This window comes from Mustelus asterias (assembly GCF_964213995.1).
Source record: "Mustelus asterias chromosome 26 unlocalized genomic scaffold, sMusAst1.hap1.1 SUPER_26_unloc_22, whole genome shotgun sequence".
Classification (NCBI taxonomy): domain Eukaryota; kingdom Metazoa; phylum Chordata; class Chondrichthyes; order Carcharhiniformes; family Triakidae; genus Mustelus; species Mustelus asterias.
In genome coordinates, this window is record NW_027590090.1 from 483514 (window position 1) to 497157 (window position 13644).

Below are 13644 nucleotides of genomic sequence, written 5' to 3' on the forward strand. Positions count from 1 at the left end.
TTACACAGGAACAGGAGGAAGCCCCATTCAGCCCCTTCTCCGGCCTGTTACACAGAAACAGGAGGAGGCCATTCAGCCCCTTCTCCAGCCTGTTACACAGGAACAGGAGGAGTCCCCATTCAGCCCCTTCTCCAGCCAGTTACACAGGAACAGGAGGAGGCCCCATTCAGCCCCTTCTCCAGCCTGTTACACAGGAACAGGAGGAGGCCCCATTCTGCCCCTTCTCCAGTCTGTTACACAGGAACAGGAGGAGGCCATTCAGCGCCTTCTCCAGACTGTTACACAGGAACAGGAGGAGGTCCCATTCAGCCCCTTCTCCAGCCTGTTACACAGGAACAGGAGGAGGCCATTCAGGCCCTTCTCCAGTCTGTTACACAGGAACAGGAGGAGGCCCCATTCAGCCCCTTCTCCAGCCTGTTACACAGGAACAGGAGGAGGCCCCATTCAGCCCCTTCTCCAGCCCGTTACAGAGGAACAGGAGGAGGCCCCATTTAGCCTCTTCTCCAGCCAGTTCCACAGGGAGCATGAGGAGGCCATTCAGCCCCTTCTTCAGCCTGTTACACAGGAACAGGAGGAGGCCATTCAGCCCCTTCTCCAGCCTGTTACACAGGAACAGGAGGCGGCCCCATTCAGCCCCTTCTCCCGTCTGTTACACAGGGAACAAGAGGAGGCCCCATTCAGCCCCTTCTCCAGCCTGTTACACAGGAACAGGAGGAGATCCCATTCAGCCCCTTCTCCAGCCTGTTACACACGAACAGGAGGAGGCCCCATTCAGCCCCTTCTCCAGCCTGTTACACAGGAACAGGAGGAGGCCCCATTCAGCCCCTTCTCCAGACTGTTACACAGGAACAGGAGGAGGCCCCATTCAGCCCCTTCTCCAGCCTGTTACACAGGGAACAGGAGGAGGTCCCATTCAGCCCCTTCTCCAGACTGTTACTCAGGAACAGGAGGAGGCCCCATTCAGCCCCTTCTCCAGCCTGTTACACAGGGAACAGGAGGAGGCCCCATTCCGCCCCTTCTCCAGCCTGTTACACAGGAACAGGAGGAGGCCCCATTCAGCCCCTTCTCCAGCCTGTTACACAGGAACAGGAGGAGGCCCCATTCAGCCCCTTCTTCAGCCTGTTACACAGGAACAGGAGGAGGCCCCATTCAGCCCCTTCTCCAGCCTGTTACACAGGGAACAGGAGGAGGCCATTCAGCCCCTTCTCCAGCCTGTTACACAGGAACAGGAGGAGGCCCCATTCAGCCCTTTCTCCAGCCTGTTACACAGGAACTGGAGGAGGCCCCATTCAGCCCTTTCTCCAGCCTGTTACCCAGAAACACGAGGAGGCCATTCAGCCCCTTCTCCAGCCTGTTACACAGGAACAGGAGGAGGCCCCATTCGGCCCCTTCTCCAGCCTGTCCAGCATTTCTGAATGGAGGGCTGTGACAAGTGGTGTTCCTCAGGGATCGGTGCTGGGACCTTTGCTGTTTGTAATATATTATAAATCATTTCGAGGAAAATGTAACTGGATTGATTAGTAAGTTTGCGGACCACACAAAGTTTGGTGGATTTGCAGATAGCGATGAGCACCATCGGAGGTTACAGCAGGATATAGATCAGTTGGAGACTTGGGCGGAGAGATGGCAGATGGAGTTTAATCCGGACAAATGTGAGGTAATGCATTTTGGAAGGTCTAATACAGAAAGGATATATACAGTAAATGGCAGAACCCTTAGGAGTATTGATAGGCAGAGGGATCTAGGTGTACAGGTACACAGGTCACTGAAAGTGGCAATGCAGGTGGAGAAGGTAGTCAAGAAGGCATACGGCACGCTTGCCTTCATCGACCGGGGTATTGAGTTTAGAAATTGGCAAGTCATGTTGCAGCTTTATAGAACCTCAGTTAGGCCGCACTTGGAATATAGTTTTCAATTCTGATCGCCACACTGCCAGAAGGATGTGGAGGCTTTGGAGAGGGTACAGAAAAGATTTACCAGGATGTTGCCTGGTATGGAGGGCATTAGCTATGAGGAGAGGTTGGAGAAACTCGGTTTGTTCTCACTGGAGTGATGGAGGTTGAGGGGAGACCTGATAGAAGTCTGCAAGATTATGAGATGCATGGACAGAGTGGATAGTCAGAAGATTTTTCCCAGGGTGGACGAGTCCATTACTGGAGGCACAGGTTTAAGGTGCGAGGGACAAGGTTTAAAGGAGATGTATGAGGCAGATTTTTTACACAGAGGGTGGTGGGTGCCTGGAACTCGCTGCCGGGTGAGGGAGTGGAAGCGGATATGATCGTGACTTTTAAGGGACGTCTTGACAAATACATGAATAGGATGGGAATAGAGGGATCTGGTCCCCGGAAGGGGAGGGGGATTTAGTTCAGTCGGGCAGCATGGTCGGTGCAGGCTTGGAGGGCCGAAGGGCCTGATCCTGTGCTGTAATTTTTTTTGTTCATTGTTACAAGGAACAGGAGGAGGCCATTCAGCCCCTTCCCCAGCCTGTTACACAGGAACAGGAGGAGGCCCCATTCAGCCCCTTCTCCAGCCTGTTACACAGGAACAGGAGGAGGCCCCATTCAGCCCCTTCTCCAGCCTGTTACACAGGAACAGGAGGAGGCCATTCAGCCCCTTATCCAGCCTGTTACACAGGAACAGGAGGAGGCCCCATTCAGCCCCTTCTCCAGCCTGTTACACTGGAACAGGAGGAGGCCCCATTCAGCCCCTTCTCCAGCCTGTTACACAGGAACAGGAGGAGGCCCCATTCTTCTCCAGCCTGTTACACAGGAACAGGAGGAGGCCATTCAGCCCCTTCTCCGGCCTGTTACACAGGAACAGGAGGAGGCCATTCAGCCCCTTCTCCAGCCTGTTACACAGGAACAGGAGGAGGCCATTCAGCCCCTTCTCCAGCCTGTTACACAGGAACAGGAGGAGGCCCCATTCAGCCCCTTCTCCAGCCTGTTACACAGGAACAGGAGGAGGCCCCATTCAGCCCCTTCTCCAGCCTGTTACACAGGGAACAGGAGGAGGCCATTCAGCTCCTTCTCCAGCCTGTTACACAGTAACAGGAGGAGGCCATTCAGCCCCTTCTCCAGCCTGTTACACAGGAACAGGAGGAGGCCCCATTCATCCCCTTCTCCAGCCTGTTTCACAGGAACAGGAGGAGGCCATTCAGCCCCTTCTCCAGCCTGTTACACAGGAACAGGAGGAGGCCATTCAGCCCCTTCTCCAGCCTGTTACACAGGAACAGGAGGAGGCCCCATTCAGCCCCTTCTCCAGCCTGTTACACAGGGACAGGAGGAGGCCCCATTCAGCCCCTTCTCCAGCCTGTTACACAGGAACAGGAGGAGGCCCCATTCAGCCCCTTCTCCAGCCTGTTACACAGGAACAGGAGGAGGCCCCATTCAACCCCTTCTCCAGCCTGTTGCACAGGAACAGGAGGAGGCCCCATTCTTCTCCGGCCTGTTACACAGGAACAGGAGGAGGCCCCATTCTTCTCCGGCCTGTTACACAGGAAAAGGAGGAGGCCCCATTCTTCTCCGGCCTGTTACACAGGGACAGGAGGAGGCACCATTCTTCTCCGGCCTGTGTTCCCACATTCAGTGAGCTTGAAGTTCATTGTAACTAAGTCATTAGCCACCTTTGCCCCACGTCTATGGAATAACAATCTCTTCGTTGCAAGGCTTAAAATTAATAATTGAACCAGCATCAGTTGGTTGCTTTCGTGTGCCCAAGCATTTCCCAGTTTTTCTCCTGTAGGGTCTATTTCGAACTCTTAGAGTCTGCCCACCCCTGTGCAACCTTCGGTCAGCAAACAGGACAGATAACACCCCTCTATCTTCTCCTGATCAGTCCCCCTGAATTGCTTGTAAACTTTAATCAAATCAACCCTTAACCTTCTCTGTTCTGGCTAAAATAGGAAGCGTAAAGGAGAACATCCCCCTGTCGACATCAACGGGGACGAAATAGAAAGGGTTCGAGAGCTTCAAGTTTTTAGGTGTCCAGATCACCAACAACCTGTCCTGGTCCCCCCCATGCCGATACTATAGTTAAGAAAGCCCCACCAACGCCTCTACTTTCTCAGGAGACTAAGGAAATTTGGCATGTCAGCTACAACTCTCACCAACTTTTACAGATGCCCCATAGAAAGCATTCTTTCTGGTTGATCACAGCTTGGTATGAGCTCCTGCTCTGCCCAAGACCGCAAGGAACTACAAAGGGGTCGTGAATGTAGCCCAATCCATCACGCAAACCAGCCTCCCATCCATTGACTCTGTCTACACTTCCCGCTGCCTCGGGGAAAAGCAGCCGGCATAATTAAGGACCCCACGCACCCCGGACATTCTCTCTTCCACCTTCTTCCGTTGGGAAAAAGATGCAAAAGTCTGAGGTCACGTACCGACCGACTCGAGAACAGCTTCTTCCCTGCTGCTGTCAGACTTTTGACTGGACCTACCTCGGAATATGTTGATCTTTCTCTACACCCCAGCTGTGACTGTAACACTACATTCTGCACTCTCTCCTTTCCTTCTCTATGAACGGTATGCTTTGTATAGCGCGCAAGGAACAATACTTTTCACTGTATCCCAATACCTGTGACAATAATAAATCTAATCACATTAAGTTGATCTAATCAGATCAGGCCCATCTGAATGCTCTCTCACTCCACTTTCCTGTCTTCTCTCCCTTAATTCCCCCCGAGTGATTAAAGAAAAAAGGAAGCACCGACCTCGGCCTCGGAAATGTCCGAGGACTCGGTGTCCCCTGGGGTAAGGAATCCTAAAGGACGACCAGTCTTGGAGAGAAGATATTCCTCTCCACATCCATCTAAAACGAGCACCCCCTCATTCTGAGACTGTGCCCTCTGATCCGACGCTCCCCCATGAGTGGAAACACTCTCCTGACATTTTCGCTGCAGCAGAGAAGGCTGAGGACGAGAAATGATTGGTGGGGCTGAAGGAGGAGGGAAAATGTGGACCATTTAAATCTCGCATGCGAAATTCTATCAGGGTGGCACAGCGGGTTAGCGCTGCTGCCTCACAGCGCCAGGGACCCGGGTTCGATTCCCGGCTTGGGTCACTGTCTGTGTGGAGTCTGCACGTTCCCCCCGTGTCTGCGTGGGTTTCCTCCGGGTGCTCCAGGTTTCCTCCCACAGTCTGAAAGACGTGCTGGCTAGGGTGCATTGGGCCGTGCTAAATTCTCCCTCAGTGGAACCCCGAACAGGCTCCGGAGTGTGGGCGACTAGGGGATACTCACAGTAACTTCATTGCAGTGTTAATATAAGCCGACTTGTTACTAAAAAATGAACTTTCAAAAGAATTAACCTAACCTACACATCTTTGGTCACCAAGGGACAATTTAGCATGGCCAATCCACCCTAACCTGCACATCTTTGGACACTAAGGGACAATTTAGCATGGCCAATCCACCTAACCTGCACATCTTTGGACACTAAGGGACAATTTAGCATGGCCAATCCACCTAACCTGCACATCTTTGGACACTAAGGGACAATTTAGCACGGCCAATCCACCTAACCTGCACATCTTTGGACACTAAGGGACAATTTAGCACGGCCAATTCACCCTAACCTGCACATCTTTGGTCACTAAGGGATAATTTAGCATGGCCAGTCCACCGTAACCTACACAACTTTGGTCACTAAGGGACAATTTAGCATGGCCAATCCACCTACCTGCACATCTTTGGACACTAAGGGACAATTTAGCATGACCAATCCACCCTAACCTGCACATCTTTGGACACTAAGGGACAATTTAGCATGGCCAATCCACCCTAACCTGCACATCTTTGGACACTAAGGGACAATTTAGCATGGCCAATTCATCTAACCTACACATCTTTGGACACTAAGGGACATTTTAGCATGGCCAATCCACCCTAACCTGCACATCTTTGGACACTAAGGGACAATTTAGCATGGCCAATCCACCCTAACCTGCACATCTTTGGACACTAAGGGACAATTTAGCATCGCCAATCCACCCTAACCTGCACATCTTTGGACAATAAGGGACAATTTAGCATGGCCAATCCACCCTAAGCTCCACATCTTTGGTCACTAAGGGACAAGTTAGCATGGCCAATCCACCCTAACCTACACATCTTTGGACACTAAGGGACAATTTAGCACGGCCAATCCACCTAACCTGTACATTTTGGACACTAAGGGACAATTTAGCATGGCCAATCCACCCTAACCTGCACATCTTTGGACACTAAGGGACAATTTAGCACGGCCATTCCACGTACCTGCACATCTTTGGACACTCAGGGACAATTTAGCTGAGCCAATCCACCTAACCTGCACATCTTTGGTCACTAAGGGACAATTTAGCATGGCCAATCCACCCTAACCTACACATCTTTGGTCACTAAGGGACAATTTAGCATGGCCAATCCACCCTAACCCGCACATCTTTGGACACTAAGGGACAATTTAGCATGGCCAATCCACCCAACCTGCACATCTTTGGACACTAAGGGACAATTTAGCACGGCCAATCCACCTAACCTGCACATCTTTGGACACTAAGGGACAATTTAGCACGGCCAATCTACTTAACCTACATATCTTTGGACACTAAGGGACAATTTAGCACGGCCAATCCACCGAACCTGCACATCTTTGGACACTAAGGGACAATTTAGTGCGGCCAATCCACCCTAACCTGCACATCTTTGGACACTAAGGGACAATTTAGCATCGCCAATCCACCCTAAGCTACACATCCTTGGTCACTAAGGGACAATTTAGCATGGCCAATCCACCCTAACCTACACATCTTTGGACACTAAGGGAAACTTTAGCACGGCCAATCCACCCTAACCTGCACATCTCTGGACACTAAGGGACAATTTAGCATGGCCAATCCACCGAACCCGCACATCTTTGAACACTAAGGGACAATTTAGCATGGCCAATCCACCTAACCTGCACATCTTTGGTCACTAAGGGACAATTTAGCATGGCCAATCCACCCTAACCTACACATCTTTGGTCACTAAGGGACAATTTAGCATGGCCTATCCACCTAACCTACACATCTTTGGACACGAAGGGACAATTTAGCATGGCCAATCCACCTGAGCTGCACATCTTTGGACACTAAGGGGCAATTTAGCTTGGCCAATCCACCTAACCTGCACATCTTTGGACACTAAGGGACAATTTAGCATGACCAATCCACCTAACCTGCACATCTTTGGACAGTATGGACAATTTAGCATGGCCAATCCACCTAACCTGCACATCTTTGGACACTAAGGGACAATTTAGCATGGCCAATCCACCCTAACCCGCACATCTTTGGACACTAAGGGGCAATTTAGCATGGCCAATCCACCTAACCTGCACATCTTTGGACACTAAGGGACAATTTAGCATGGCCAATCCACCCTAACCCGCACATCTTTGGACACTAAGGGGCAATTTAGCATGGCCAATCCACCCTAACCTGCACATCTTTGGACACGAAGGGACAATTGAGCACGGCCAATCCACCCTAACCCGCACATCTTTGGACACTAAGGGGCAATTTAGCATGGCCAATCCACCTAACCTGCACATCTTTGGACACTAAGGGGCAATTTAGCATGGCCAATCCACCTATCCTGCACATCTTTGGACACTAAGGGGCAATTTAGCATGGCCAATCCACCCTAACCTGCACATCTTTGGACACTAAGGGACAATTTAGCACGGCCAATCCACCCTAACCTGCACATCTTTGGACAGTAAGGGACAATTCAGCACGGCCAATCCACCCTAACCTACACATCTTTGGACACTAAGGGACAATTTAGCATGGCCAATCCACCCTAACCCGCACATCTTTGGACACTAAGGGGCAATTTAGCATGGCCAATCCACCCTAACCCGCACATCTTTGGACACTAAGGGACAATTTAGCATGGCCAATCCCCCCTAACCCGCACATCTTTGGACACTAAGGGACAATTTAGCATGGCCAATCCACCCTAACCTGCACATCTTTGGACACTAAGGGACAATTTGGCATGGCCAATCCAACTAATCTGCAGATATGCAAATAAAGAAGGTGATAAAGAAGGACTGTAAGAAAAGGGATAACCAGCCGTGGATAATGAAGGAAATTAAGGAGAGTATTAAATAAAAGACCGATGCGTACAGAGTGGCCAAAAATAGTGGAGAATCGGAAGATTGAGAAAACTTTAAGAAACAACAAAGAACGACTCAGAAAGCGATCAAGAAAGGAAAGATACGTTATGAAGCTAGGCGAGCTCTAAATATAAAAAATGATAGTAAAAGCTTTTACAAATATATAAAAAGGAATAGAGTGGCAAGAGTGAATGTTGGACCCTTGGAGGACGAGAGGGGGGATTTCACAGTGGGAAATGAGGAAATGGCTGAAACTTTAAATAAGTTTTTTGTGTCGGTCTTCACGGTGGAAGACACAAATAGTTTTCGGAATATTAACGATAGAGGGTTGGTAGGAGGAGAGGTACTCAATACAATTAATGTTACCAGGGAGGCAGTGCTTGGTAGACTAACGGGACTGAAGGTGGACAAGTCCCCGGGCCCGGATGGAATGCATCCCAGGGTGCTGAAAGAAATGTCAGAGGTAATAGCGGATGCGTTAGTGGTTATTTATCAAAATTCGTTGGATTCTGGGTAGTGCCGGCGGATTGGAAAACGGCTAATGTTACGCCGCTGTTTAAAAAAGGAAATTGACTAAAGGCGGGTAACTACAGGCCGGTTAGCTTAACGTCAGTAGTTGGGAAAATGCTGGAATCCATCATTAAAGAAGAAATAGCAGGCCATCTGGGTAAGAATGGTTCGATTAAGCAGACACAGCATGGATTCATGAGGGGAAAGTCGTGCTTGACGAACTTGTTGGATTTTTATGAAGATGTGACTAGTGCGGTTGACGGAGGGGAACCGGTGGATGCGGTGTTTTTGGATTTCCAAAAGGCGTTTGATAAGGTGCCTCACAAAAGGTTGCTGCAGAAGATTGGGTCGCTCGGAGTTGGAGGTAGGGTGTTAGCGTGCATTGGGGATTGGCTATCCGACAGGAAGAAGAGAGTTGGAATAGTGCTTTTCTGGTTGGCGGATGGGAACTAGTGGCGTGCCGCAGGGATCGGCACTGGGGCCTCAACTATTTACCATTTATATAGACGATCTGGAGGAGGGGACTGAGTGTAGGGTAACAAAGTTTGCAGACGACACAAAGATAAGTGGAGAAGTGAATCGTGTGGAGGGCGTAGAAGGTCTGCAGAGAGATTTGGACAGGCTGAGTGAGTGGGCGAGGATCTGGCAGATGGAGGATAACGTTGACAAATGCGAGGTTATTCACTTTGGAGGAAATAATAGCAAATTGAATTATTATCTAAATGGAAAAAAATTACAACATGCTACTGTGCAAAGGGACCTGGGGGTCCTTGTGCATGAGACGCAAAAACCCAGTCTGCAGGTGCAACAGGTGATCAAGAAGGCAAATGGGATGTTGGCCTATATCGCAAGGGGGATAGAATATAAAAGCAGAGATGTCTTGCTGCATCTGTACAGGTCATTGGTACAGCTGGAATACTGTGTGCAGTATTGGTCCCCTTATTTGCGGAAGGATATATTGGCCTTGGAGGGAGTGCAGAGAAGGTTCACCAGGTTGATACCAGAGATGAGGGGTGTTGATTATGAGGAGAGACTGAGCAGATTGGGTTTGTACTCGTTGGAATTTAGAAGGCTGAGGGGGGATCTTATCGAGACCTATAAGATAATGAAGGGGCTGGATAGGGTCGAGGTGGAGAGATTCTTTCCACTTAGAAAGGAAACTAGAACTAGAGGGCACAGCCTCAAAATAAAGAGGGGTCAGTTTAGGACCGAGTTGAGGAGGAACTTCCTCTCTCACAGGGTGGTGAATCTCTGGAATTCGCTGCCCACTGAAGTGGTGGAAGCTACCTCGTTGAATATGTTTAAATCACGGATAGATGGATTCCTGATCGGTAAGGGAATTAGGGGATATGGTGAGCAGGCGGGTAAGTGGAACTGATCCACTTCAGATCAGCCATGATCTTATTGAATAGCGGGGCAGGCTCGAGGGGCTAGATGGCCTACTCCTGCTCATATTTCTTATGTTCTTATGTAAATCCCTCTCAGGCCCATAGCAACGCCCCCCCCCCTCCCCGCCCAACCCTCTGCACTGCCCAAACCCTCTTCAATCCCCCTCCAAATCCCTCTCAGCACCGTACCCCCCCCCACTGCCCAAACCCTCTTCAATCCCCCTCCAAATCCCTCTCAGCCCCGTACCCCCCCCCCGCCCAAATCCTCTTTAATTCCCCTCAAACAAAAAAAAGAACAAAGAACAAAGAACAGTACAGCACAGGAAACAGGCCCTTCGGCCCTCCAAGCCTGTGCCGCTCCTTGGTCCAACTCGACCAATCGTTTGTATCCCTCCATTCCCAAAATGCTCATGTGACTATCCAGGTAAGTCTTAAACGATGTCAGCGTACCTGCCTCCTCCACCCTACCTGGCAGCGCATTCCAGGCCCCCACCACCCTCTGTGTAAAAAACATCCCTCTAATATCTGAGTTATACCTCGCCGCTCTCACCTTGAGCCCGTGACCCCTCGTGATCGTCACCTCCGACCTGGGAAAAAGCTTCCCACTGCTCACCCTATCGATACCCATCATAATCTTGTACACCTGTATTAGGTCTCCCCTCATTCTCCGTCTTTCCAGGGAGAAAAACCCCAGTTTACCCAATCTCTCCTCATAGCTAAGACCCTCCATACCAGGCAACATCCTGGTAAACCTTCTCTGCACTCATAGAACATAGAACATAGAACAGTCCAGCACAGAACAGGCCCTTCGGCCCACGATGTTGTGCCGAGCTTTATCTGAAACCAAGATCAAGCTATCCCACTCCCTATCATCCTGGTGTGCTCCATGTGCCTATCCAATAATCGCTTAAATGTTTCTAAAGTGTCTGACTCCACTATCACTGCAGGCAGTCCATTCCACACCCCAACCACTCTCTGCGTAAAGAACCTACCTCTGATATCCTTCCTATATCTCCCACCACGAACCCTATAGTTATGCCCCCTTGTAATAGCTCTATCCACCCGAGGAAATAGTATTTGAACGTTCACTCTATCTATCCCCTTCATCATTTTATAAACCTCTATTAAGTCTCCCCTCAGCCTCCTCCGCTCCAGAGAGAACAACCCTAGCTCCCTCAACCATTATTCATAAGACCTACCCTCCAAACCAGGCAGCATCCTGGTAAATCTCCTCTGCACTCTTTCCAGCGCTTCCACATCCTTCTTATAGTGAGGTGACTAGAACTGCACACAATATTCCAAATGTGGTCTCACCAAGGTCCTGTACAGTTGCAGCATAACCCCAGGGCTCTTAAACTCCAACCCCCTGTTAATAAAAGCTGTGATGTGGAGATGCCGGCGTTGAACTGGGGTAAACACAGTAAGAAGTTTTACAACACCAGGTTAAAGTCCAACAGTTTTATTTGGTAGCAAAAGCCACACAAGCTTTCGGAGCTCCAAGCCCCTTCTTCAGGTGAGTGGGAATTCTGTTCACAAACAGGGCATATAAAGACACAGACTCAATTTACATGAATAATGGCTGGAATGCGAATACTTACTGCTAATCAAGTCTTTTAGAAACAAAACAACGTGAGTGGAGAGAGCATCAAGACAGGCTAAAAAGATGTGTGTTGTCTCCAGACAAGACAGCCAGTGAAACTCGGCAGGTCCAGGCAACTGTGGGGGTTACAGCTAGTGTGACATGAACCCAATATCTCGGTTGAGGCCGTCCTCATGTGTGCGGAACTTGGCTATCAGTTTCTGCTCAGCGACTCTGCGCCATCGTGTGTCGGGAAGGCCGCCTTGGAGAACGCTTACCCGAATATCAGAGGCCGAATGCCCGTGACCGCTGAAGTGCTCCCCAACAGGAAGAGAACAGTCTTGCCTGGTGACTGTCGAGCGGTGTTCATTCATCCGTTGTCGCAGCGTCTGCCTAGTTTCCGCAATGTACCATGCCTCGGGACATCCTTTCATGCAGTGTATCAGGTAGACAACGTTGGCCGAGTTGCAAGAGTATGTACTGTGTACCTGGTGGATGGTGTTCTCACGTGAGATGATGGCATCTGTGTCGATGATCCGGCATGTCTTGCAGAGGTTGCTGTGGCAGGGTTGTGTGGTGTCGTGGTCACTGTTCTCCTGGAGGCTGGGTAGTTTGCTGCGGACAATGGTCTGTTTGTGGTTGTGCGGTTGTTTGAAGGCAAGAAGTGGGGGTGTGGGGATGGCCTTGGTGAGATGTTCGTCTTCATCAATGACATGTTGAAGGCTCCGGAGGAGATGCCGTAGCTTCTCCGCTCCGGGGAAGTACTGGACGACGAAGGGTACTCTGTCCACTGTGTCCCGTGTTTGTCTTCTGAGGAGGTCGGTGCGGTTTTTCGCTGTGGCGCGTTGGAACTGTTGATCAATAAGTCGAGCGCCATATCCTGTTCTTATGAGGGCATCTTTCAGCGTCTGGAGGTGTCTGTTGCGATCCTCCTCATCCGAGCAGATCCTGTGTATTCGGAGCGCTTGTCCGTAGGGGATGGCTTCTTTAACGTGTTTAGGGTGGAAGCTGGAGAAGTGGAGCATCGTGAGGTTATCCGTGGGCTTGCGGTACAGTGAGGGGCTGAGGTGACAGTCCTTGATGGAATACGTGTGTGCAAGAGTGTAACCGATTCCGGAGAGTAGTCTATGGTGAGTCTGATGGTGGGATGGAACTTGTTGATGTCATCATAGAGTTGTTTCAGTGATTGTTCACATTGACTCCAAAGGAAGAAAATGTCATCGCTGTATCTAGTGTATAGCATCGGTTGAAGGTCCCGTGCGGTGAAGAAGTCTTGTTTGAACCTGTGCATGAAGATATTGGCATATTGAGGTGCGAATTTGGTCCCCATGGCTGTTCCGTGTGTCTGGATGAAGAACTGGTTGTTGAAGGTGAAGACATTGTGGTCCAGGATGAAGCGGATGAGATGTAAAATTGCATCTGGAAACTGGCAGTTGTTGGCGCTGAGCACTGAGGCCGTTGCAGCAATGCCATCGTCATGGGGGATGCTGGTGTAGAGTGCCGAGACATCCATTGTGACGAGGAGTGCTCCTGGTTCAACTGCTCCATGTGTGTTGAGTTTCTGTAGGAAGTCCGTAGTGTCGCGACAAAAGCTGGGGGTTCTTTGTACAATGGGTTTCAAGATGCCCTCGACATAGCCAGAGAGGTTCTCGCACAGGATCCCATTGCCCGATACGATGGGACGGCCGGGTGTGTTTGCCTTGTGTATTTTTGGGAGGCAGTAGAGATCTCCAACGCGTGGAGTACGTGGGATGAGAGCACGGAGGGTGCTCTGAAGGTCCGGATCAAAGGTCTTGATCAGAGTGTTGAGTTGACGGGTGTGTTCTTTGGTCGGATCTGTGGGTAACTGTCTGTAGTGTTCCTCGTTGTTCAGTTGTCGGGACACTTCTTTGCAGTAATCCGTTCTGTTCAGTATGACGATGGCCCCTCCTTTGTCTGCTGGTTTGATGACAATGTTGCGGTTGGTCTTGAGAGCGTGGATGGCGTTACGTTGTGCTTGGGTGATGTTCGGGGCTGTCTTGTGA